The sequence below is a fragment of the Tasmannia lanceolata genome, unplaced genomic scaffold, assembly GCF_043159265.1.
Source record: "Tasmannia lanceolata isolate RefF3 unplaced genomic scaffold, GAP_Taslan_0.1 ptg000044l, whole genome shotgun sequence".
NCBI classification, from domain to species: domain Eukaryota; kingdom Viridiplantae; phylum Streptophyta; class Magnoliopsida; order Canellales; family Winteraceae; genus Tasmannia; species Tasmannia lanceolata.
Genome location: NW_027518721.1, coordinates 17,115,001 through 17,142,038, shown reverse-complemented (window position 1 = coordinate 17,142,038; position 27,038 = coordinate 17,115,001). Strand labels below are relative to the sequence as shown.

General features: G+C 39.3%; 1 long non-coding RNA gene and 2 pseudogenes across 2 annotated transcripts in view; 2 read left to right on the top strand and 1 right to left on the bottom strand.

Annotated features, from left to right (window-relative positions):
- Positions 1 to 7,607: 7,607 nt before the first annotated feature.
- Positions 7,608 to 9,171, bottom strand: LOC143863890 (uncharacterized). Its single transcript, XR_013241022.1, has 2 exons — positions 8,659 to 9,171; positions 7,608 to 8,333 (listed from the first exon to the last, which is right to left on the bottom strand). It is a non-coding gene; the product is annotated as an uncharacterized LOC143863890 (long non-coding RNA).
- Positions 9,172 to 13,162: 3,991 nt separating this feature from the next.
- LOC143863376 (alcohol-forming fatty acyl-CoA reductase-like) overlaps positions 13,163 to 27,038 on the top strand; it is a 20,197-nt pseudogene continuing 6,321 nt past the window's right edge. Inside the window, exons 1-6 of the transcript XR_013240870.1 lie at positions 13,163 to 13,368; positions 13,476 to 13,579; positions 14,871 to 15,073; positions 15,414 to 15,512; positions 15,768 to 15,960; positions 16,361 to 16,522. The product of XR_013240870.1 is annotated as an alcohol-forming fatty acyl-CoA reductase-like (transcript). The remainder of the gene's footprint in view (positions 13,369 to 13,475; positions 13,580 to 14,870; positions 15,074 to 15,413; positions 15,513 to 15,767; positions 15,961 to 16,360; positions 16,523 to 27,038) is intronic.
- LOC143863375 (putative cadmium/zinc-transporting ATPase HMA1, chloroplastic pseudogene) lies at positions 18,804 to 22,262 on the top strand (annotated as a pseudogene).

Sequence of the window (27,038 nt, the reverse complement as noted above, 5' to 3'; positions counted from 1 at the left end):
CACCTGAATGACTCGCATAAAAATCAAACCCCTCGTGGCCACTTTTTTGATGGGTTTGAAAAGGTAAGATGTGTGAAGGGGAAGAGATTATGGCGTTTTGTTTTGTGCAGATTTTAAGGCTGATTTTAATGGATATGGATATATTATGGGGAATGGTAAGAAACGTTTGTACAAATCAACCAATAAGGGTGCCCTTGAAGCTGGTTTTTGCAAGGGCGCCCTTCATTCTACCATTCCTCATACAGATTATTAGGGCTTATATATGCTTATTGGGATTTGCTAGGGACTATCGTATAGGGCATTTCTCGGAACAGATGTGGATGTAGCTAGGGACTATCTTACGAACCATCTATTTCCCATCCATATCCTTCAATTAGAGCTAACATTGAACACTATCATAAGACAAGTGACCGTTATGGATTGCATGCCTATGTTCCTTTCTTGAGGTTTCTAGGTTTCTTCTGTTGGCAAAACCAAGTCTAGGATTCTTTGATTAGATATGTAGCTTTATACCCTGCATTTCCTCTATGCTATGAAAGCTCCACTTTGTCCAATTAAACTCCTAATGCAACCAAAATACAATTGAATTTTTATCATTCTTAATTTAACTTCTAAACCGTGCATCGCACGGTTGGTCCCACTAGTGTATATGTGGGTGCGTGGGTGGGTGGGTCAAAAGTAACATTCCTCGAACTTTGTGTAGACACCCCGATCAATTGAATTCCTCCAACTTTGCATAAACTGATAAACTACTTGAGAAGGGCAAATCATATATTCCTCCAACTTTATATAGACTAATAAGGAAGAGTAGATCATATATCTCTCCAACTTTTCAGAGACTCTCCAACCATTCCGAAGGATTGAAAAAAAAAAAAGCATCATCAAACAGCATATCTCATCCTCTGAAAGAACCTGTTTACGAAGGTTGGTACATATATAGTCCACAGGGAAGCTACCTCTCTCTAGGGACACGACTCATTCCTCCTTATTTAATTACTAGGGAAAAATTGCCAATGGGGGATACCAAAATACGAGAATTGCCAACGGGGAACACTCATTTCAAAAATTATAAAGGGAGATCGAAAACGGGGTTTTCAAGTCTAAAAGGGGTTATCAAGTATGTAAACAGTGAAAACCTGTCCAAAATGTCTCTAGAGGTTAACAAGTACGTAAACAGGGATTGTCAAGTTCATAAAGAATTGATAACCCCTGTTTAGATTTGATAACCCCTTGTGAGACTCAATAACCCTGTTGAGAACTTGATATCCCAGGCGAGATTTGATAACCCGGTTTAGGTTAGAGTTGTTAAATCATATTTAGACTTGTTAACCATTTGATAACCTCTTTTTAGACTTGATAACCCCTAGGGGCATTTTGGTTAGATTTTCTTGCAAATTCTGTTTTCGACCCCATTTATAATTTTTCAAAAGACAGTCCCCCATTGGCAATTCTCGTATTTTGGTGTCCCCCATTTGCAATTTTTCCTTTCAAAAATTATAATGGGGGGTCGAAAACTGAGATATCAATTCTAAAAAGGGGTTATCAAGTACGTAAACAGTGAAAACTGACCAAAATGCTCCTAGGGGCCCATCAAGTACGTAAACAAGGATTAACAAGTTCATAAAGACTTGATAAGCCCTGTTTAGACTTGATAACCACTTAGGAGACTCAATAACCCTGCTGAGAACTTGATATCTCCGGATGAGATTTGATAAACCTGTTTAGATTAGAGTTGTTAAATTATATTTAGACCTGTTAACCAGTTGATAACTCCTTTTTGAACTTGAGAACCCCTTTTTAGACTCGATAACCTATAGGGGCATTTTGGTCAGGTTTTCTCGCAAATTCCATTTTCGACTTTCATTTATAATTTTTCAAAACAATGTCCCCTATTGGCAATTCTCGTATTTTGGTGTCCCCCATTTGCAATTTTTCCAATTACTAGTCTCGAGCTAGGACCCTCACCATAAACGAGATGGAAGACCCTAGTGATTATGTGCAAGTTGACCCAATCTAAGCCCCACCCTTACCATATTTGAGATGGAAGACCCTAGTGATTATGATCGAGAAAGTTGATCAAATCTTAAGCTCGGCTAGAGAAATGGAAAATTTGCCAAAACCTCCAACTAGAAACCCAACTTTCCAAACCCAAGAGTGCATTACATTTGACTCACCAATCCTTGGTCCTAATGAAACCTCCCCAAGTGAGAAAATTCCTCAAGGGGATTTCTTTTCCTTTCCTTTTCCTCGAACAACTAAACATATTCTTCTCTTCTTCTTTTTTGACACATCATTCCCTCAATTTGTACGACCTGAAGAACAAAATTGAATAGAGCGTAAAGATAAAGTGGATAGAACTTTTGATTCCTCTATTGTAACAACTATATGATCGAAATGGCTAGGCATATACTTCTAAGAATCATTTTTATTACTTTTTAATCCTAAGTATCTTCTCTATATTTATCCTTAGGTTTTGGTAAATGGGAGGGGCAAAACATTTTGGGGCAAATCATTTTAGAGTAGTGTAATTAATGACTCCAAATTGATTTACCCTCGAATTAATTTCAATTGTTATAACGTAAACTAAGGGGAATATTCAATTTCCAGGGTTCCATTGACCCCTATAGTAAGGGATATAACTTTTTTGACTAGCATATTTTACAACATGTAGATCAGAGTGCTAAGGCCATTTAATTTCTCGAGAACATTTTTGGGTCATGGCATATCTACAATGGGGAGCACTAAATGGATAGATTGGATCATCAAAATAAGTGAGGCCACTATATGATCCATTTCACAGTAATATTCCAGACCGTTTGATTGTGACCATTTGTGAAGATCATCACATGACAATCCCTAGACATGTATCGTTTTCTAAATTATTATGTAAATATTATTTTATATAAAAATAGTTACTTTTCAAATGGGTATCTTTATCAATCTCATGGCATGTGCATTGAGGACAATAAGTTATGAAGACTGAAAATCCACACCCTCCCGAGAGAACACTGAGATTCAATTGGGAGATCTATACCCTAGGTATCTCTAATCCTCCCTTTTGCATGTCCAGACGCTTGGCATCAACACTTCTTTATGTGTACTACTTATAAATTCATATGTAAACTCCCGTTCTGCTACATCTTTTTGTACTCGCCATTTGTGTTGCAAAAAAATAGATTGCAAAGTTGAGGATCTTAGTGGATTCGAACTATCATCCCCTTGAGAAATTTTGAGGCCATTAGGCCATTAGTGAGAAACTTTTTTAAAGTGACACATCTATAACAGGCCTCATATGACTGTGACACATCTATAACAGGCCTCATATGACTGTGATGACGCTGCTTCAATTGCGAGAGAAACCGCGCATGTTCTGTGTACGGTCAGAGTCTTATCAACCTAGTCCTTTGTGTGTAGAAGAATCAAAATTCTCCATCATCATCCAACTTAACAAAAGAAGGATTCCTTCTATCAAAATATGGGTAAAGGATAGTGTCATGTGGCTTCCATGCCTTTTTAGATGCTCATTCAAATTCTCCAATATAAAACATAACGATTACTTGATCAAATTGAGGGGAAGGTAAGAAATATTTATATCTAATCCTTCAACCTAAACTCTATCCCTTTGAAGAAAAGCATCTTGGCTCTTGAAAATGACCATAGTGACCCAAAAAACTTCTTTGAATTTTTTTGGAAAAGAAATCCCAGTAATGCTTTTAAATGCACGTAGATACTCGGTAAAGTTCTTATTTTAAACCCAATGCTACCGAAAGACTAAGAACTTTTCCTAAGAAGATGGCTTAGAATCACTGCGGACTTGGTATTTTCACCCGTTTGTTGTTGTAGAACACTCCCAAAGAGAAACTCACCAATGGAAAGAAGTATTTTCCAATGTTCAAAGGACAAACCAATACATCAAACCATGAAATTTCATGGAATACTCATTGGCCCAATTGTCTGAGAGAGGGAGAGAGTTGAGTGAGTGGTAGTGGAGAGAGCATAAAAAATTCCCAAAGATAGTGGAAAAAATTTTACGTACTTAAATTGGTGTTTATTTTCCTGAGTTTTTAGGGACTTCTAGGCCATGTTTGGCCACTACAATATTTGTGGGGCTAGTGGTGAGATAGGACTGGACAGGGAGAGACTCGAGAGGGTGGGAATGAAGTGAGCATGAAAAGCTCATGTTCGGCAACACTTCTCATTCTCGCCTAAAGAATCGGGCGGAAACGGAGTGATGAGAAACTTTAGAAACGGTTATTTTTGGCTTTTGTCATTTTTTTTGGCTTTTGTCATTCTCCACCCCTAAAAAGGGAGAAAATCCCGTAAAAGAATAGTTGCCGAACACGCCCTAAAAACCCAAGAAAATAAAAAACCTATTCTAAATATAAATTTTCTTTTCCCTAGTTTTTACAGATTTTTATACGCTATCTCTATTCTATAGTCCTGCCCACTCGATTCTCTCCCTCTCCTTCCTTCCCAACCCCCTCTCATAGAGTTGGGCCCACTAATATTCCATGGACTAATTTTTCATGGTTGCCAACAAACATGCTCTTAACATCTTTTTATGCTCCCCTTACTCCCACTAGCCCAAAAATATTCCATGGAATATTTTGTCAGCGTTGCCAAACATGGCAGGGCATTTTTGTCATGTTTTTACACCATTGAGGTGTGGCTTTGTTTATAGCTAAATGCTTAAGCACAGAAGAGAATCAAATCAAAGATACGATTCAAAGAGAGATAAACGAGACCAAGTGGGCTACTATCCTAGGCTACAAGCATCCCCTCTAGCAATACAACATTTCTTGGCTTCCTTATAAATCTCCTCTCTCCTTCTCTTTGCAGTACAACAACAAGAGAATTACTAGAAACAACAGCTCATATATCAAGACCAGATGTCCTCCAAATCCTTAAGCACAACTAGGCAGACTCTAGAGACCGCACCACCGCGTATCATTACAATTGAAAGAAGGCTGAGTTTGGAAAAGAGGCTTGAAACCATTCACGAGGAAAGCGAAGGCCATGGTTTTAAGGAAAAGCCTTCGGGTTTGGCGGATTCAGCAGGAGACTTCGTAAAGAACTTCCCCTCTATAGTTGTTGGGTGAAGGGACTAATATGTTATTCACATTGAAGATCTTGTCTAGTGTAATTTGTAACTATTTCTGATAAATGTTTGCCTATTGTAATAACTTGTAAAAAGACATGATAATAAGATATGTTTAAAAAGCTCTAGTGTATTTGATACTTGAAGGAAAAAATTTGGGTTAAATGTAGTATTGATTGAGAAAAATGTAGTAAAAAATGATCAAATAAACAGAAAATGGCCAAAAATATGTTCTGAATAGATTATAGAACGTATTTGTGGGCCTCTAGGGTGAGTCCCAAGCTCACTATATATGATCTCTGGGCAGGTCGTCTCATGAATTGGACCACCAATAGGTATGTTGAAACCAGGGTACCCAGTTGATAAACTTCTGTAGAAACCGAGCCAACCCGTTCGCCACTCCTGCTCTATATATTTTGCTCAACAATACAAACTCGTCACTATAGAAAAGAAAAGCTAAAAAGGGGGGCCATTGACAAATAAAAATAGGAAAAAGGACTCAGAAATTACCTAAAAATTCTGAAATTTTCATAGAGTGGATAAAAAATAGAGCTGATTGGAATGTGTCATCATACAAGTGCAAAAGACCAAAATGCCCCTGAGGGCAGTTTTACCTTGTTTCAAACACATTTCTCTCTATCAAGATAATTATGACAGGAAATAATCCTAATCCAATCTACTTTCCTAATCTCTTTAGATTACCTAAGCCAATTTACTTTACTATTCTCTTTGGGTTACCTCTTCTAAACAACTTGCTTAATCCAACTAGGTTACCTCATTTAATCAACTTGCTTAATGTACCTCGATTAAATGTTGAGATGTACCCAAACAGGGCCTATGTGTGCGTGCGACCTAGAGTACACTTTTAGTAGGGGTGCAACTCGGGTCGGGTGCAACCCGACAAAAGTTGGGTTGGGTTTGGTTAAATTCGTGTCGGGTTCAGGTTCGGCTTGAGTTTTCCAAACCCAGGTTGAGTTCGGATCGGGCTCAGGTTGAGGGCTTGGGCAATCCAACCTGAGTAAAACACTACATTTTTAATCATATTTTTTTTTCTACTATGCTTAAAAACTCGAGTTGGGTCGGGTTGAACTCGGATCGTGTTCAGGTTGATTGAGGGTAAGCTGGAGTGCCCAGGTACAACCTGCAGCTTCACGTATATATATATATATATATATATATATATATATATATATATATATATATATATATATATATATATAGAGAGAGAGAGAGAGAGAGAGAGAGAGAGAGAGAGAGAAAGAAGTGTTGGTGCACTTAAGCGCACCATTTTTTTGGTGCGCTTAAGTTGTTATAACGCCTCCCATTGGTGCCCTTTAGCGGGACCCAAACATTTAAACGAATGGGAGGCGTTATAACAACTTAAGCGCACCAAAAAAATGGTGCGCCTAAGCGCACCAACAGATTTCTCATATATATATAGTAGTTGCAATGGTTCGGTTTCGGTTCAGTTCGACCCCCAAACCAAACCGAACCGAACCGAAATTTGAATCGGTTTGGTTTTACCGAACCGAAATTTGAATCGGTTTGGTTTTACCGAACCGAAACAGAATTTTCGGTTCGGTTCCGCCAATTTTGCCAACTTACTCATAATCATTGAAATATTCGGTTTCGGTTCGGTTTGATCCCTAAACCGAACCGAACCGAAATTTGAATCGGTTTGGTTTAACCAAACCGAAACCGAATTTTTGGTTCGGTTTCGGCTCGGTTCCGGTTCGGCCAATTTTAACACCCCTATTCCTTTCCTTCCCTCTTCAATGCAGCAATACTCTCCCCATTAAAAGTCTCTATCTTGTCCGCTGGCTTGGGTTGGAACTCCCACCTGTAGACTTTTTTTTGGTATTCTAAGAAGAAATTCACTATTGGATTTAATAAGGGAGAGATGAATAAGCCTTGAAATACAAAGCTTGCAAGTAGGGGTGTAAACGACCCGAGCCGAGCCGAGCTTGGCCAGGCTCGGCTCGGCTCGTTAAGCTCAAAAGCTCGGCTCGGGCTCGAACCAGGCTCGGCTCGGCTCGGTCAGGCACGGCCAGGCTCGCGAGCCTTACCGAGCTCGGGTTATATTAAGTTCACACCCCTCATCTTCCCTGGACAGCCCTATCTAGTGTAATTTGACTACTTTTTTTACACTATGGGGGGTGGTCCAAGTAACAAATGGGGTTCCAAAAATGAAGTGAAATATTTTGCCTCCCCCTTTCACTCCTTGGATAACCCTTTTAGTGTATATATTAATATAATATATATATATATATATATATATATATATATAAATATATTAAATTCATAACGAGCCTTAACGAGCCGAGCCTGGCCTAAATCGGGCTCGGCTCGTTAAGCTTAACGAGCCTGACAAGCCGGCTCGGCTCGGCTTGTTAAGGATTCGAGCCGAGCTCCAGCGACCTTCCGAGCCCGAGCTAAAATTGACACCCTTACTTGCAAGCACTCTCAAAAATAAAAAAACGTTAAAGCTATCTCTCTCTGCAAAAGAACGTGAATGACACTAAATTTTATTCACTTCAAGAACAGTATATGTACATCTCCTCTTCATTAGCAATGTGCTTTTGAAAAGTGGATTTTGCCTTCTTCTTGCTTTTCTTCGTTTTGGAAGAGGTGCTAGATTCATTTGATTGGCTTGAAATTGACTGGGATGGAGATTGGGAAAGCTGTTAGAGAAAGGCGTCCTTTATCTTTTATACTTTAACACTCCCCGCACATGTGGCTCTCTTGGCAAATACGTAGCACACATTGCTAATGAAGAGGAGATCTTCATTGGATATGAAGAACGGGTTTGGAATCTCATGGCTGCAAACACCATTGTAAAACCCCTTTCAGAAGATAAACCCAACTCACTTGGTGTTGAAATTGCCCTTTAAAGTGAAAGATCTGCATGAAAACCACTTGCCTCCTCACTTGGTGCTGAAACCGCTTTTGTCCCCAATACCACCTAGAATTTGGGTGAAGTGGTTTTGTCCAGCTTAGTGAATGATCACATTTCTCCACTGCCAAGTCCTTCTCTTGTGAAAAGAATTGGTCTTCCTGTTGTTGTTGGAGCATTAAATGTAGACAACAGCATATGAGTAGTGCTGGTGCTGATAAGGGAAAGGATAGCACAGTCGTAGTCCTTCTGAAAAGTCTTGCCTCTATGGTGATGGAAGCTCCTTGAGATATGCTGGTCCTGGTATTGATGCATTAAAGGGACCTTCCTTCACTAGTACACCTACAGCAAATGGCTTTTCTCATGTCAGCAGCCCTCTAGTTTGTACGACTCTATTGAATAATATAGGTGGTGTGAACTAATCACCACCGACTCATGCAGTCTTTTTATTTTAGGACTGTGATTTCTAGAAAGTTTATTTTTACTCTTTACTTAAACGGTTTGGATATGCCGTGTTAGTTAAATCGGTTTGGTTTAACCAAACCGAATCGGTTCCGGTTCGGCCAATTTTGCCACCCCTATTCCTTTCCTCTCCTCTTCAATGCAGCAGTACTCTCCCCATTAAAAGTCTCAATCTTTTCCGCTGGCTTGGGGTTGGAACTCCCACCTGTAGACATTTTTTGGTATTCTGAGAAGAAATTCACTATGGCTCTGTTTGGATGCCGGTAATTCGTTGGGAGATTTATATCCCAGCGGTCAAAGGGGAGTTTAAAGGGGAGATCTAAAACAGATCAGTCAACGGGGAGATTAAGGGTGGAAGTAACATTGTTTGGTTTGTCTTGCAAATATTGGGGGGGGTTTGGAATAAGGGCAAAAAGATCTCCCCAAGATCTTCTCCCCAAAGTTCTTTGATTTGAAGAAACTTGGAGAGAAGATCACGAGCGCGCCACATCACCCGACCGTCGCCCGACAGTGCTAGTGGTCAAAGACCTTCAAAGGCAACCAAACAATCTCAAGAAGATCTCAAGAAGATGTTCTCCCCTCAATCTCCTTAAAAATAGCCAACCAAACAGAGCGTATTGGATGTAATAAGGAAGAGATGAATAAGCCTTGAAATACAAAGCTTGCAAGCACTCTCAAAAATAAAAATACGTTAAAGCTATCTCTCTGCAAAAGAACGTGAATGACACTCTAAATTTTATTCACTTCAAGAACAGTATATGTACATCTCCGTAGTTTGAATGATGAAAGGACTTTGACCACATACCACTTGGTATCTCTAGTGTCTTATTTAAAATAAATTATTTCAAGCTCATCTACCACAAGTCCTATAGTATCAAAAGTCTTTAGTAGGTATCTAACAAGGCATATCCAAACCGTTAAGAGTAAAAATAAACTTTCTCGAATCACAGTCCTAAAATGAAAAGACTCCATGAGTCGGTGGTGATTAGTTCACACCACCTATATTATTCAATAGAGTTGTACTAACTAGAGGGCTGCTGACATGAGAAAAGCCAATTGCTGTAGGTGTACTACTGAAGGAAGGTCCCTTTAATGCATTAATACCAGGACCAGCGTATCTCAAGGAGCATCCATCACCATAGATGCAAGACTTTTCAGAAGGACTACTACTGTGCTATCCTTTCCCTTACCAGCACCAGTATTACTCATATGCTGTTGTCTACATTTAATGCTCCAACAACAACAGGAAGACCAATTCTTTTCACAAGAGAAGGACTTGGCAGTGGAGAAATGTGATCATTCACTAAGCTGGACAAAACCACTTCACCCAAATTCTAGGTGGTATTGGGGACAAAAGCGGTTTCAACACCAAGTGAGGAGGTAAGTGGTTTTCATGCAGATCTTTCACTTTAAAGGGCAATTTCAACACCAAGTGAGCTGGGTTTATCTTCTGAAAGGGGTTTTACAATGGTGTTTGCAGCCATGAAAATCCAAACCTGTTCTTCCTATCCAATGAAGATCTCCTCTTCATTAGCAATGTGTGCTACGTGTTTGCAAGTGGGCCACATGTGCGGGGAGTGTTAAAGTATACAAGATAAATGACACCTTTCTCCAACAGCTTTCCCAATCTCCATCCCAGTCAATTTCAAGCAAATCAATTGAATCTAGCACTTCTTCGAAAACGACGAAAAGCAAGAAGAAGGCAAAATCCACTTTTGAAAAGCACATTGCTAATGAGATTCCAAATGAAGATCTTCCTATCCAATGAAGATCTCCTCTTCATTAGCAATGTGCTTTTGAAAAGTGGATTTTGCCTTCTTCTTGCTTTTCTTCGTTTTCGAAGAGGTGCTAGATTCAATTGATTTGCTTGAAATTGACTGGGATGGAGATTGGGAAAGCTGTTGGAGAAAGGCGTCATTTATCTTTTATACTTTAACACTCCCCGCACATGTGGCCCACTTGGCAAACACGTAGCACACATTGCTAATGAAGAGGAGATCTTCATTGGATAGGAAGAACAGGTTTGGATTCTCATGGCTGCAAACACCATTGTAAAACCTCTTTCAGAAGATAAACCCAACTCACTTGGTGTTGAAATTGCCCTTTCAAGTGAAAGATCTGCATGAAAACCACTTGCCTCCTCACTTGGTGTTGAAACCGCTTTTGTCCCCAATACCACCTAGAATTTGGGTGAAGTGGTTTTGTCCAGCTTAGTGAATGATCACATTTCTCCACTGCCAAGTCCTTCTCTTGTGAAAAGAATTGGTCTTCTTGTTGTTGTTGTTGGAGCATTAAATGTAGACAACAGCATATGAGTAGTACTGGTGCTGGTAAGGCAAAGGATAGCACATTAGTAGTCCTTCTGAAAAGTCTTGCCACTATGGTGATGGAAGCTCCTTGAGATATGCTGGTCCTGGTATTGATGCAGTAAAGGGACCTTCCTTCACTAGTACACCTACAGCAAATGGCTTTTCTCATGTCAGCAACCCTCTAGTTAGTACAACTCTATTGAATAATATAGGTGGTGTGAACTAATCACCACCGACTCATGGAGTCTTTTTATTTTAGGACTGTGATTTCTAGAAAGTTTATTTTTACTCTTTACTTAAACGGTTTGGATATGCCTAGTTAGTTGAATCAGTTTGGTTTAACCAAACGGAAACCTAGTTAGTTGTTATGTCGCCCTTTGGCTCTGATATCATATTAACTTACCAACTTCTCCAAAAGCTTAAGCCGTTTGAAAGGCGTTATTTGTCTTTTATGCTTCAAAAAATTACCAATGGGCGACATAAAAATGACCTAATTATAAATAGGACCCATGCTTTTATGAAATTATCAACCATGGACAAAAGAGGTCTTGTCAGTAATAGCTAGACAAAAATGCCCTTTTCTTAAGCAACAAGTTTTACTTTTCCACTTTTCCCTCTTCTCTCTTCTTTCCCTCTTCTTTTTTTTTTTACTTTTCTGTTTTCAACATTATTTTTTTTACCCTACCAGTCATATTCCTCATCGTTCAACCACGATTGTTGCTGGGAAGTTTCAAAAACTTGAAACGTGAGTTCATTCCCATCTATCTCTTTGTATCTAGGTTTTGCTTTTCATTTGTTTTAGGGTTTTGCATTTCTCCTTCTCCTTTTCAATGGCGGATGAGGAAGATGAATCGTAGGGTAGAAAGGAAAAAAAACGGTGAAAAAGAACAAGTGAAAACAAAACAGGAAGTAAAAACGTGTTCATAAAGGACTTGATAATCCCATTCGGAAATTGGTAACCCCACTTTTTATAGCAGAAAACCCCAATTCCAGAGGCTTGAAAACCCCCTTCGAAAACTCCAGTACCCTCGGCCAATTTTCAGGGACTTGATAAGCCCATTCGGAAATTGGCAACCCCATTTTTATACTAGATAACCCCAATCACAGATACCTGAAAACCCCCTTCCAAGACTCCGGTACCCTCCCAGAGGCTTGAAAGCCCCCTTCCAAAACTCCATTATCCTCGGCCATTTTTCCGGGACTTGATAAGCCCGTTTGGAAATTGATAACCCCATTTTTGTACTAGATAACCCCAATCCCAGAGGCTTGAAAACCCCATTCCAAAACTCAAGTATTGTCGCCAATTTTCAGGAACTTGATAAGCTCTTTTGGAAATTGGTAACCCCATTCCGAGAGACTTGAAAACCCCCTTCCAAAAATCCAGTACCCTTGGTCAATTTTCAAGGACTTGATAAGCCCATTCGGAAATTGGTAACCCTACTTTTGAGAGTTGCTAACCCATTTCCAGAGAGTTGATAAACCCCTTATGCTACAAAACCCCCTGCCTATAGCAACTCTTCTAATGGCATCAACTTTTTCTTATACAACCACTTGTCTTCCAAAAAGTGAGTGAAGCCCTCCATGCATCATCTCCAGAACCCAACCTAAAATACAAACCGCTTAAACCCTAAACAAGATAAGTCGGAAACAAAGGAAGATGAATAGTAGGTAAAAAATACTCAACTTTCAAGTTTTTGGGATACAAAGAGATAGATAGTAAGAACTAACTTTCAAGTTTTCAAAACTTGCCCAAAAAATCAAAAAGGTGAAAATGGTAAAGTAAAAGAAGAGGGAAGAAGAAACAAACAAGGTGAAAACTAGTTGTAAATGCCAAAGGGCATTTTTGTCCAACTTTTACTGACAATACCTCTTTTGTCCCTCATTCATAATTTCAGAAAAGCATGGGTACTATTGATAATTACGTCATTTTTTTGTCCCCCATTGATAATTGGTCCTAAAATTATCAACGAGGGACAAAAGTGATCTTGTCAGTAAAATCTGGATGAAAATGCCCTTTTCTTAAGCAACACATTTTATTTTTCCACTTTTGCATCTTCTCTCTTCTTCCTTCTTTTGTTTTTACTTTTCCATTTTTAACTTTGTTTCTCAGCAAATCTTTTAAATGCACGTAGACACTCTATAAAGTTCTTATTTAAAACCAAATGCGACCGAAAAACCAAAAACGTTTACAAAGGATGGCAAAGAATCGCTGATGTACTTGATATTTTCACCCTTTTTTTGTAGAAACACTCCCAAAGAGAAACTCACCAAAGGATGATCCAACATTTCTCAAGAATATTCCACAACTCCATCAATCTCTCTCTCTCTCTCTCTCTCTCTCTCTCTCTCTCTCTCTCTCTCTCTCTCTCTCTCTCTCTCTCTCTCTCTCAACACATCAGTAACCACTTTCTTGTGCCACAAGGCATCACATATAAATACATTGTTCCCATTCGAGTGACAAACCCTGACTCTCCTCTCAAGGCTATAGTTTTTTATTCTCATTATTTTCTTCGAAATGGACTTCCAAATGGATTTGGGGTGTATTTTACAGTCTCTGGAGCACAAAAACATCTTAGTCACTGGTTCTACTGGCTTTCTAGCAAAGAGTATTAGCCCCCGCCCCTGCCCTTTTTTATCTCCTTTTTCCTCTAGCTCTTTTGTATTGTCTGGTATATTTGTTTTTAATGATAGTTTTTCTTTCAAATGAATGTAGTTTTTGTGGAGAAACTACTTAGAGTTCAACCTCATATGAAGAGGCTTTTTCTTCTCATAAGGGCTACAAATGATGAAACTGCTAGGCAGCGCCTGCAAAATGATGTATACCACTACACTTCTTTCTCTGTAATATCATTTTTTTACTCCTCTATCACTCAAGCCTCTTTAAGGAGGAGGTGTCATATCTGTGAAACAACCAGTCACTCCAAAAGCTTAAGCTTTTGGACACTGTTATTTAAGTTTAACACTCCCCTCACGTGTGGCCCCTCTTTCTATGGTTGGCCTACACATGGCACATGTGGCCCCGCTTTTGGGTTTGGCCATTGCATCTAGATTTTTGGTATCTGGGATGTTGGAACTCAGGACCTTTGGCTCTGAAACCATGTGAAAACTACCGTAACTCCAAAAGCTTAAGCTGATGGTATTAGAGAATGAAATCAAATCAAGATCAAATATTCTGAGATTAGAATATTTGATTTTATTAGGCTATATTGGTTGGTTGGGTTAGATTAGGCAAGTGAATTTATCTAATCTTTTATACTTTAACTGACTTACCCATTAAAAAACTTAAAACTTAGTTTTGTTTTTCTTAGGGGTGTAAATGGATCGAATTCAGAGCGGATATGGCTATATCCGAATTCGATTACAGTATACACCATCTGAATTCGGATTCGGATTCGGATTCGACGGATATTTAATATCTATTACCGAATTCGTATCCGCCGGATATTGTTCGAATTCGGATATTATCCGTATCCATTTATCCGGTAAATTCAAACATTTTATTGCAGCACTTTATCTTTTTTCTCCTTCTTACTCAATGAATTTTCCAAATCCTAAAACTAGACCTCTACATTCTCTTCAAAAAATAAACTCTCAAACCCTAAAATATATGAGATCCTCTTCTTCCTTTTAAAACAAAGGCAGAGAGAGAGGGAGGCGGTGGGGATGGTTGATAGAGTTGGTAGTGGTCTTTGGATTTTTCCTTTTTTTTTTTATATGATGGAATGGGTTTGGGCTATTTTTGTTTTTATTTTTTTTTTCTAAAAAGAAAATTCACTTTTCTTTTAGAAACAAAAGATAGTGTGTCATTACTAAAAATAAACATTAATGATATTATTAATAATAAATAAAAAGGATTTACTTCTCGGATTCGGATGTTAAACGGATCGGATATACCATTTACCAGATTCGCATCCGCTAAGAGCCGGATATCTCATAAACGAATTCGGATAATATCTGCTTGAAACGGATTCGGATAATATTCACTTTAAACGGATTTCGATGCGGACGGTAATCGAATTTCCGAATATCCATTTACACCCCTAGGACTCTTTCTAAAACATCGAACCAAGATGTTATGTATCATATCTTAACTTTGTTTTATTGTCAGGTTATGGAGAAGGAGGTATTTAGGATCTTGAGAGAGAAACATGGTAAGGATTTTTATTCATTTATATGGGACAAGGTCACTCCTGTTGCAGGGGATATCGCTTGTGAGAACTTGGGAATAGAGGAGAAAAGTATGAAGGAAGAGATGTGGAGAGAAATCAATGTCATTGTAAATGTAGCAGCTACTACAAACTTTGATGAGAGGTGATGTTGTAATGCAAATACTGTCATGTAGTATAAGAAAATGAAACAGGTTTTTAAAAACTCAGACTTGGACGATAACTCAATTTAAGTTAAAAGGGAATTGACATAAGCAAGTGCATAATTGGCGAGGTCAATATTTTATCGATTCGGGCAAGTTAAAGGAGTTTTGACTTTGTGATGACAAAACTCAGGCTTGAATGAGAACTTGGCCAAGACAAAACCGAGTTGAGTTGTGCGAGTCCATATTTGACTCAGTGCAGTTTTTAAACAGTGAACGAAACCTTTTTTTATTTTTCTTTTGAAATCTCAAATTATTAATTTTTTTAATAATTGTCTATAGATATGATGTATCTTTGATTACTAATACCATGGGAGCTAAGCATGTTTTGGAGTTTGCAAAGAAATGTGTGAAACTAGATACTTCTCCATGTGTCAACTGGTGAGTCTATACAGTGAGTTACCAAAGGATAGATGATTATCATTATTTTTATCTCGGCTATGAACTTATTCTTGAAGTTTGATTTTCTACTGCTCCTCTTCTCCTACTCCTCTTCCTCTTCTCTATCTTTTCTTCTTCCTCCTCCTGTTTTCTCCTCCATTTATTATTTGATCTATGTGTTTGTAATTAAGAATTGATTTCTTATTTTTTGATAATTTAGCCCTCTAATGAATCAAATTTCATCTTGTGTTTTAGCATATGTTTCTGGGGAAAAAGCCGGACTTATATTAGAGAAACCATTTATCGTGGGTGAAACACTAAATGGAATCATGCGTTTAGATATTGAAGCAGAGATGAAATTGGCAAATGAAAGATTGAGGGAACTTCGTGATAATGGAGCTAGTAGAAAAGCAGAGACTATTGCCATGAAAGAACTCGGAATCCAAAGGTTTGAAACACTCAACTTGGATCCACCACAGAATGCAAATTTTGAGATCAATGTTTTTAAAATCAGAATGGCCCAGAAATAGGCATAACTAGAATACTAAGTTGAGTATAGGTGAGACCAAGAGAATAGATTTTTTTTCGTTCCACTTCAAAATTTCTATGGGATGGTTATAGCTGAATTCACAAATTGGCCTGTTCTTGGAAGGCGCAACACCCTTGATATATTCGCTCCCTTGTTTTACTTGGGACAGCCCCCTTAAGTGTAAAAGAATAGTATAAAAAAAAGTGTAAAAGAATAGTCGTCAGTACACTAGAGGGGGCTATCCCAAGTAAAAAAAGAGTGAATATGTCACTTCCCTAATCCATTTATTTATACAATTCTACTACTTCATATCTTCCAGGGCTCGATTCTTTGGTTGGCCAAACACCTATGGTTTTACAAAGGCAATGGGAGAAATGCTTCTTGGACAACTTAGAGAAAATGTACCACTAGTTATCATGCGCCCTACTATCATATCAACCACTTACAGAGAGCCTTTCCCTGGCTGGATTGAAGGCACCAGGTAACTGTAGAAATGTTGAATGTTTATCAGCTTTAACCGTTAAAGCTTGTAATGCTCTGTCTTGATTTTTTATTGATGTTTATTTAATTTAGAGCACTGCTAGGAAAACGGGATCCCGTTTTGTTGAAAAAAAAAACATGGGCATCAACCATTAATGCCACGTCCACTAAAAGATAGAGTAAGGGAGCTCAAATCCCCATAAAAAAAGCAATAAATACACCTTGAAAAGGGTCGGTGTTGTCACTCCCGTTTTTATTTTCCACACGGAATCCCTTTTTCAAAGTGTTTTCATTTAGGCCACGTTTTGATGCTTCATGCTTTTTTATTTAGAATTGGATTTGAGTTTTGGATACAAAATACATCAATCATCCTCATCCTTATGCTCAGGATGAGAGAGAGAGAGAGAGAGAGAGAGAGGGGTGGGGGGACGTCTGGCTGCTGCGGCAGCATGGTCGAGAAGCAGCGAGGATGAAGGTTAAAAAAACTGAAGGAAATTGCCACTTCAGAATAAAGTCACGGGTTTGCTCCTGAGACGAGTGTTCGAATCCCACCCGGATCGACTTACCCTGATGCACATTGTATGTGGGCCACTGCGTGCTACGTATAGGAATAGTCCTACTCCTGAAGGGGGTGAGAACACCCTGCGTCATAAAAACAATAAGGATGAGGGCAATTGCCATAAATATTGAGTTCCAAATAATTTCTTGCATAACAGATTTGAAAATCAGATTTTTTTTTCACTGTTGTAGCTGATTGGGAAATCTAAGGATCTGATCCAGTGCAAATGTGAGAAATCCAAATCTAAATCTTGTGGGTATCCAAATGTGGCTTTAATTATTTTTTGAATCAAACGTCAAATATTCCATAACTTTGTACAACATCAAACTCCACCAAATCATTTCTATTAATCTTTGATTATCAGAAATAATCAGTGCTTAGATATGGACTTACAGATAAACACAATAAAAGATAAGTATAATCACAATAATGGTAATCCATATGGAGATATACATCCACTCCTTTCATCTTCCAGCTTAAGAGACAAGTGAACAAGTGTCATCACTACATATGGAGACAAGTACCTCCACTCACACCTTTTTTCTCAGCCAAACCCACTCCTTTCATCTTCCAGCTTAAGAGAGAAGTCAAGTGAACAAGTGTCATCACTACATATGGAGACAAGTATCTCCACTCACACCTTTTTTCTCAGCCAAACCCAATAGACATCGGTCACCATCTCTCCTTCGGTTAAAGCATTCATATGAAGGCTTGAAATGGTTTGTCAGTGCTAGCATTCAGCAGATACATTCTCCATTCTATCTGTCAAGGGCTCAGCCCCCTAAGCTTATCCTCAGGGTATGGTACGACTTTTCAACACTATGAAGTGGTTTCTTTGAAAAGCTTTGCTTCAACATATTTCAAATTTTTTTTACTACTAGGTTCAACATTTCCATTTATTAAACCAAACTCGCAAGACCTATTAAGCATATGAAGGTGATGGTTTTTCATTCAAATATTCTAGTACATTCAAAATGAATAAACCATTGATATTTGTAGACACCCCATTTTGATCGGGCCCTAAACCTCTCTGTGAAAATGAATAACCCAACCAAATCAATCAGCTAGGGTCCCAAACTTCACCCTAAGCTAGGGTAGGATCCCATCTAGCTCCCTGTAAAATTTCGTCGAAATCGGAGTGCTTTTGCCTAGCAAACGAACCGCGAGAAGACCATAGTGTAAACCAGAAAGGGAGTGGATTATCCGAAAGGTGGTTGTCCAAATAAGAAAAAGAGGTCGAATTTATCACTCTCTTATACAAAGAATCCATCGGGCAAGGGCAGAGGGGAGTTCATTTTCGTCTGAGAATTTTGGGGAAAAATCTCAGAGAGAAAAGGGGAGAAGAGCTGAAACCCTAACCCAAACCTTGCAATTTCCGATCAAAGCTTATCTTCCCCGATCTTCTTCTCCGGTAGGATTACCGGAGCTCCGGCCAATTAGTTCTTCCTTGAATCATCTTATGTTCCTCCTTTAATTTTGTTCTTTTCAAGCGGTAAAACCTCAGATCTAGAACCCAAACCCTAACCCACCGGTCATCTTCTTCAGAGAATATCCATAGATTCTAGCTATCTGCAACTAGATCCGTCAGTTTCTTAAATTCCAGTGAGATTTGCTCATTTCTAGGCAAGATCCGATCATCTTCTCCGGCGAGGAGCAATTTTTCCAGCCATTTCTTATATAGATCCAAGATCTGAGGTCTGCAAATCTGCAGAGGAAGAGAGAGAGAGAGAGAGAGTTAAAAAGGAACCTCCTCTTCTCTTGATCTCCCGCGCAGTGATGTTCTGATACTGAATTTTCGTGTTAAAAAACCAGTGCTAAAGAACGATGGATTCTCTGCCTTACGCAATCGGAAGCACCAGATTCCTTATACCGAATTCCAAAAGAAGTAAGGTCCCCTCTCCCTTTGTTTCCATCTATTCTATACCTCAGTTCTCCCTTTCAATTCCTAGGTCCGTTTCTCTTTCTGTAAATCCCCGACTCTTTCCCTACCATAGGTCGATCCATTGTCGTTCTACCTCCCAAAACTCTCATCATCATCATGAAGATCATCACAGCCACAATCATTATCACAATCATGATCATAATCACAATCATAATCACCACCACCACCACCATCATGAGCAAGACACGAACTTGAACCGATATCAGGAAGCAATTCTCGGCTTCGCAAGAGCAATTTGATGGGCTGAATTGGCGGATTTCCTTCTGGAGCATTTGCAGCTTTGTTGTTGTTCAATGGCTCTGCTTCTGGTCGCGGCTGCGTGCCCTTTTGTGCTTCCCAAGTTGGTTGCAAAGCCTTTCCAGCGCGCCTTCATTGTTGCTGCATTCCCACTCGTCGGAGTTTCAGCAGCACTTGATGCTGCTATGGATATTGCTGGTGGAAAAGTAAATATCCATGTTCTAAGGGCTCTTGCAGCATTTGCATCTGTACTCATGGGAAACGCCCTTGAAGGAGGCTTGCTTCTTGCAATGTTTAATCTGGCCCACATTGCTGAAGAGTATTTCACAGCCCGCGCAACGGTTGATGTTAAGGACTTGAAAGAGAATAATCCCGATTTTCCCCTTGTGCTGGAAGTGAATGGCAACAGATCACCTGATATCTCTTCCCTGGCATATAAAAAGGTTCCTGTGCATGACCTGGAAGTGGGTTCTTACATCTTGGTCAAAGCTGGTGAGGCTGTGCCGGTAGATGGAGAAGTTTTTCAAGGTAGTTCTACAGTTACTGTTGAGCACCTGACTGGAGAAGCCAAACCAATAGAGAGGATAGTGGGGGATAAAATTCCAGGGGGTGCAAGGAACTTGGATGGAATGATGATAGTGAAAGCAACCAAGACATGGAAAGATTCTACATTGAGCAGAATTTTTCAGTTAACCGAAGAAGCACAGCTAAATAAGCCAAAGCTGCAACGGTGGCTAGATGAATTTGGGGAGTTTTATAGCCAGGTTGTTGTGGCTCTATCGCTTGCGGTTGCTCTCATTGGGCCATGTATTTTTAAGTGGTCCTTTATTGGCACACCAGTCTGCAGAGGATCAATTTACCGGGCTTTGGGGCTAATGGTGGCAGCATCACCCTGTGCATTGGCAGTTGCTCCTTTGGCATATGCTACTGCAATAAGTTCCTGTGCAAGTAAGGGAATACTTCTCAAAGGTGGGCATGTATTGGATGCTCTAGCATGTATTGGATGCTCTAGCATCCTGTCACACCATTGCATTTGATAAAACAGGGACATTGACCACAGGGGAGCTTATGTGCAAAGCAATTGAGCCCATTCATGGACATCAGGTTGTAACAAACAAATTGGAAGTTGCTCCTTGTTGTGTTCCTAACTGTGAGAAGGAAACCCTTGCTGTAGCTGCTGCCATAGAGAAAGGTTCTACACACCCTATTGGCAGGGCTGTTGTAGACCACAGTGTGGGGAAAGACCTACCATATGTTTCTATTGAAAGCTTTGAGTGTTTACCTGGTAGGGGCCTTTTTGCGACATTGACTGGTATCAAGCTTTTCTCGGATTTTGTCGATGATCTGCGTTTGGAGGCAGAGGAGTGCTTTATCTTTCTTCTGAAACGATTTTGTTTTTCAAAATGAAATCGAGTCATATCAGTTGAGAATTGGGCAGAAAAGTGTCTTTTGAGGGAGATTGGTTAGGAATTAAAGTAGTCAAAAGATCCTGCCTTTTCCCTTCCTTTAAACAGAGACTTCAAAAATGACCACGATTTCAGGTTCAGCCCTTCAATTCCCAACTGATTCAATCATTCTTCCTTCCCTTAATCATCAAAAGAGCTTCCTTGCTTTGGGCCAGTGCAGAAAAAGAGCTACATGCTGCTCTGTTTTGAGGTGAACTGGCGCAGTCACGGTGGAGAATATTTTTTCAGGACAAAATTGCATTTTTCAGATTCAAAACGGCAGCATTTATGGAGGTCTGATGGTCCTGGATATTCTCCAAAGCTCAGAGTTATGGTACCATCTATGGCGTTCTCACAGGTGCCAGACAAGCCACTGGGTCTGTATGATCCATTGTTCGATAAGGATTCTTGTGGAGTTGGATTTGTTGCAGAGTTATCTGGTGAATACAGCAGGAAAACTGTGGGAGGTGCTATAGAGATGTTGGTGTGAATGTCCCACAGAGGTGCTTGTGGCTGCGAAACAAACACAGGTGATAGGGCTGGCATTCTCGTGGCGCTTCCCCATGACTTCTTCACTGAGGTTGCTAAAGATGTTGGATTTGAGCTGCCACCACTAGGTGAGTATGCAGTAGGGATGTTCTTCTTACCAACATCAGAAGTTCGCCGTGAAGAAAGCAAAACAGTATTTACCAAGGTTGCGGAGTCACCGGGGCATGTTGTACTTGCGTGGCGATCTGTCCCAACTGATAATACAGGCTTGGGCAAGTTTGCTCTTCAGACAGAACCTGTTATTGAACAATTGTTCCTTACTCCAACTCCAAGGTCAAACGCTGATTTTGAGCAGCAGATGTACATATTACGGAGGGTTTCGATGGTGGCTATTCGAGCTGCTCTAAATCTACAACATGGTGGAGTGAAGGACTTCTATATATGCTCTCTTTCTTCAAGGACTGTTGTTTACAAAGGTCAACTAAACCTGATCAACTGAGAGACTACTATTATGCAGATCTTGGCCATAGTAGGTTTACGAGCTTCATGGCCTGGTTTTCAACAATTACTTTCCCTAGCTGGGACCGTGCTCAACCTATGAGAGTTTTGGGCCACAATGGTGAGATCAACACACTACGTGGAAATGTAAATTGGATGAAAGCACGAGAAGGTCTTTTAAAGTGCAAGGAACTTGGCTTGTCGAAGAATGAGATGAAGAAACTTCTACCCATTGTCGATGTCACTTCATCTGATTCAGAATTGAAGTAATTGGCTTGAAGAGGCTAAATTCATATCCCTAACCGTGTTTCAGGTAAGCATGATATCTCTTTATCTAATCAAGAGTTTAAAACAAATTGTAGACATTAAAGTCTGTTTAGATACTTCTTGTTATGTATTCTAGCCTAGAACTGCCATGTTTGTGTTATTTGTTATCAGGATAAGTTTCTCAATTATCTTGTTTAAATGTTTGCACTAGTCAGTGTATTTTGTGTCTTTAGCATTCTTATGCTTAGGTATAAGAGTGTGTGCAGACAATTTTATTCTGTTTATTTTCTGAGGAGCATAATGGATTGAGCCGTGCATTACATATAGGAATTTTATTCTGTTTAATGTTATTATGTTATTGCTCTTTATATAACCTGTTTATGAATGCTTGTGCTGTCATATGATATATGTGTTAACGATTTACAAATGGGAAATGTTAGCAAGGGCGATGAAGGCGTTAGCGCAAGCCCATCCTTAGGGGACTTGCATAGTCTGAATAGCGCTCTCCTCTTCAATTTTAAACTTTTCCAGTGTTTTAGATACTCTGAGACCTTAGCCCCTATTCATTAGGGCGATGAAGGCGCTAGCCCAAGCCCATCCATAGGGGACTCGCTTAGTCCAAGTAACACTCCCCTCATTTACTTTTAAGACTGGCTTAGTCTTTTAGGTACCCTTAAACATTAGAAACCATTCATTGCAAGGGCAATGAAAGAGATATCTTGAGCCCACCTTTTAGGGAGACAAGCTACGTCTCAGCAGAGAGTCTTACCCTCAGGGAGACAGGCTATGTCTCATGCAAAGAAAGTTATATCCTTTAGAGACAGGCTTTGTCTCATCAGTAAGTCAATCCACAGGAGACTATTCAAGTCTCACAAAGTTGCCCCCCTTTGAGGAGACAAGCTATGTCTCATGTGGGAAAATTCAAACATTTTGGAGACAGGCTTTGTCTCATTGGCCCTACTTATCCTTTTGTTTTAGAAGACATGTCATGTCTCATTAGAGCCCTTCTCAGAGTCATTAGCATAAGAGTCTGTCCTTAGCTAGAGAGTCTCAGTTTCAGGAGTCAGTCCTACCATCTTAGGGGTTAGGATTCCATCCAACCTCTCGTCAAGTCATATGATTTTATCCAGCTCTTGCGAGGCATAGGATGTTGTCCAACCCTTGCAGAGTCGTGTTTCTGTCCTTTTTTTCCCCGCAAAGCATAGGATGCTGTCCAACCTTTGCGGGATATCAGGAGTCTATCCTGCCCTTATGATGATAGGATTTTGTCCTCTTGAGTAAAAAACACTTGAAAATTCAAAAAACATTTCAAAAAACCAAAAATCTCAAAAGTATTGAGTCTTTAGTAGTAGTTAGGAAAATCTGTTCCGAACTACGTTGGCTTGATCCCTTTCCATAGGGTACGTAGTGCAGCTTGGGATCCACATCCCAGGTCCAGCCAAACCTTTAAAAATAAACATTTCAAATTCTCAAAAAATACAAAAATTCTTCAACACTTTTTCAAAAGATCTTCCCCTAGAGTTAGGAGTCTGTCCTAGCTGTTTGGGGTGTTTTAGAGTTAGGAGTCTGTCTTGATTTGTATTGATATGGTGTGTCCTGTCGTGTGAGTGTCCCTAGAGTTAGGAGGCCTCGAGTTGATCGGTTAGAAATTTAGTCGAACCGATGGTTAGACTAGGAAGCATATAATCAGCCCATGATTTTCTTTAGGATGCACAGCCTAATTACACATAGGATTTAGGGCCCACCTGCATTAGCTTAAGGCTAATCAACTTGCTTTAGTTAGGGCATATAGAGTCCCAAAAATTACAAATCACATGAACTTAAGCAATTGTACAAAAAAGCTTTAAAAATCAGTCGAGTCTAGTGGATCGAGTCTAGGATAGCGGTTCTAGATGGTTAGGCATAGTAGTTTAGAATAGGGCATCGAACTACGTTGACTCCGATTCTTCCCGAGGCCGGGATACGTAGAGCAGCTGGGATGGACGGTCATCTTGGTCCGAGTCAAGTCCTGCATTAGAGTTTTAGGATTTGTCTTGTCCAGTCATGTGTATAGAGTTAATTTGTGTTGTGTGTTTTGTTGTGTTTTCTTACTTTCATGTACAGATCCTATACTTTTAGCTGTAGCATGCATGTGTTTGCACACCAGAACTCAGACACCAATTAGGTATGACACTCATAACCTAGATATTCTCAGGTGACATTTCTTTCATTTATTTTATGTGTGTTTATTATTCATCTCCGAGACATGCATGATTAGATAGACGTCTTCTCGGAGATATTCGTTCCCATTTCATATGATTTTTGCCCAAAACTCTTCAAAATTATTAAATAAATGGCATAAGAGACCAGGTGTTTGCACTTGGGCGGATGAGGTGCTCTTCGGACCTTCCAAATTCGTAACCAGGCACGAACCTTATTTTATATCTCTGGTTATCCGTTGCAACAGAGCATAGTATGGGATCCTTGGCCCATTTCCTTAGATGACGACTCTCCTTTGTTTAAGGTACGCCTCGAATCTGGGCTAGTCCCCGAATCGAGAGATATCTCACTTTTTATCGCCACTCATGCTGTGAGGGGCACTTCTTTCAAGAGTTCCTTGGTATAGCTCTCCATTCACGTGGATGATCCTGAGACTCTCCGTGGGACCCGTCCCCCCGCCTCTCTCGAATCGGGGTCCACAATATTCTAGCCTTTTCCTATAAATGCATTATTTTTTCTTAAAATAGCCTTGTTCGCTTCAAAAGTGAGTTTCAATTCATTCTTGTTGAGAAAAACCCCTGAGACCAAGTTCCATGTATGTCTAGCACATGCAACACCTCTTGAAGAGCAAGTATTTTTTCAAAAGTTAACATCAGTAGAGCCTTGCATTTTCCAATGAATTTTGATGTCTGTGAGTTGCCCATGTAGACTTCATCTCCTCCTTCAACTGTTAAATAGTTGCAGAAAGAGTTTCTATCTAGCTCCACAAATGTTCTTAGAAGCACCTGTGTCTAGTGCCCCCTCATTTAGATTTTACACCAAGTTCACTGATGTCACGAGAATTGCAATCATATCAGCTTCAATTAAATTAACTTTAGCATTGTTCGAACCAAACTTCTTTCGTCGTCGACAATCCTTCCTATAGAATTCTGGTTTTCAGCATTCAAAACAGTTCCTTTTCTTTTTTGGTGTAGTTTTCTTGAACTTGTTTTCTCTTTTCATTTTCATATTATTAAACCTCTCATTTTTTGTTTTTACTATATTTGCCTTTGGCTTTTTCTTCTTTTTCTTTGACTCTGTTCTTTTCCTCTATCTAATTAATCCGAACTACTACTTGATCTATGGTTCATTCCTTAGTCTTGCTTCATTCCAGTTTTGAAGTCTTTCCAAGATAATGTCAATTTCTCTATAAGAGAACCAGACTTGAATGCATCAGGTAATTTCATACCTTCCTTAGCCAATTCTCTAACTAAGAATTGATACTCATCAATTTTTCTAAACACATTTTTACTATCTTTCATGACAAAATCCAAAAATTTTCCTATAAAATATTTCTTATTTCTAACATTTTTTAAGTGCACATTTTCTATGTAGTGCATGGTAAATATTCAAAGAATGTGTATCATAATAGTATACATTGTATAATTCATTTAACAATCCATTCAAGTTATGATAACTGCAAACATAATCAGCTTGATTCCATCCATTAAATCACATTGCGTTTTCAACTGGTGATGGTTGGGTAAGTGCAACAGCCACCCCAATTTGTTGTAATGAAAATAGAATATGTTGTTTCCACCACTTGTAATTTGAACCATTGAACTGTTCGATTTTTGAAACATCAAGAACATTGGTTACACTGATGTTTGTAACAGTGGTGGAAATAGAGGAGGACTTGGGGGCCTCAGTAGCCATAATATCGAAATATGATTCTTAATTGATATATATTGTTGGAACAATAGATGTATGATGGATGCTCAATAATATATATGGCGAAACTGAGTTTGAAGATTGTTGAAAAAACAAATTACTAATGAAAGTGGAGAGGCAGATGCACTAATCGATTTTGACGACATAACCCTTGCTTGAAAAAAAAAATTGTTTATTGAATGAAGAAGAAAGCTGAGTCTTTCCACTTGATCACTCTCCTTAAGTATCGTATCCGCCCCCTACTGTACAATCCAGGATCCTTGGACCAACCTCCAAGATAAAACTTCTCTTAGGCTCCAATAGACATGAACTAGCTTATTGATCTTCATAGAATCACTTAAGAACTGCTCAAACATAGAATGGATATGGAGGAACATAGTGCGGAAAAACGTTAAGGAGAAAATCATTTTTTTGTCTATGTCTATATTGTTTTTTATGTATCTGTATTCTGGGTGCTGGTGTTCTTCCTTCTTTATAGAGAATACCACCCCCAATACGAAAGGAAGGTATGCCTCTTCAGAGAAGTCAGAGAAGACGGACCACAACATTTAGAAAACGGTAATAAAGACGTTAGATATAAATGGATGCTTAAATGGAGTCTGTTCAGAAATAAAAACTAATTGAAACTTAATTGTAGATTTTGAACGATAAACAAGTCATTTAGGATGTAAAATAAAAGATTTTTTTATTGATGACCAAGACCTAGACCTCGGACCATGGCCACGACCGAGCGCGGCGAGTGTGTGTGTTTATTTTAGTTCATGTAAAACTTGGCTCACCCAAACAATTTTAATGCTCCTTGAAAGGCCCAAGCCTTTTCCTGTGCACCACCTCTTATAAGGAGGAAAATGTTTCTTCCACTTTTCAATATGGGATTAAATGCCTTCCATTGGCTTTCAAACACACCCTCACAACAAGCATGGTCTTGGGTTTGAGTTTCAAGGCAGGCACGCTTCGCTACCATGAATTTATTTCATGATAAATTAGCTTCTCCATGTGGTGAGGAGGCTGGGCGAGGGATTTTTTTTCCCGGAATACAGGGGAGAGTCAGTGAGGAGAGGATAAGAAAAGCCTGAAAAATCACGAAACAAAAAACTCTACTCCAAATGTGATGGACTTTTGCTAACTTTTTAGCCACTGCTCACCCTCGACTCATTCCTGCCCTCTCAAA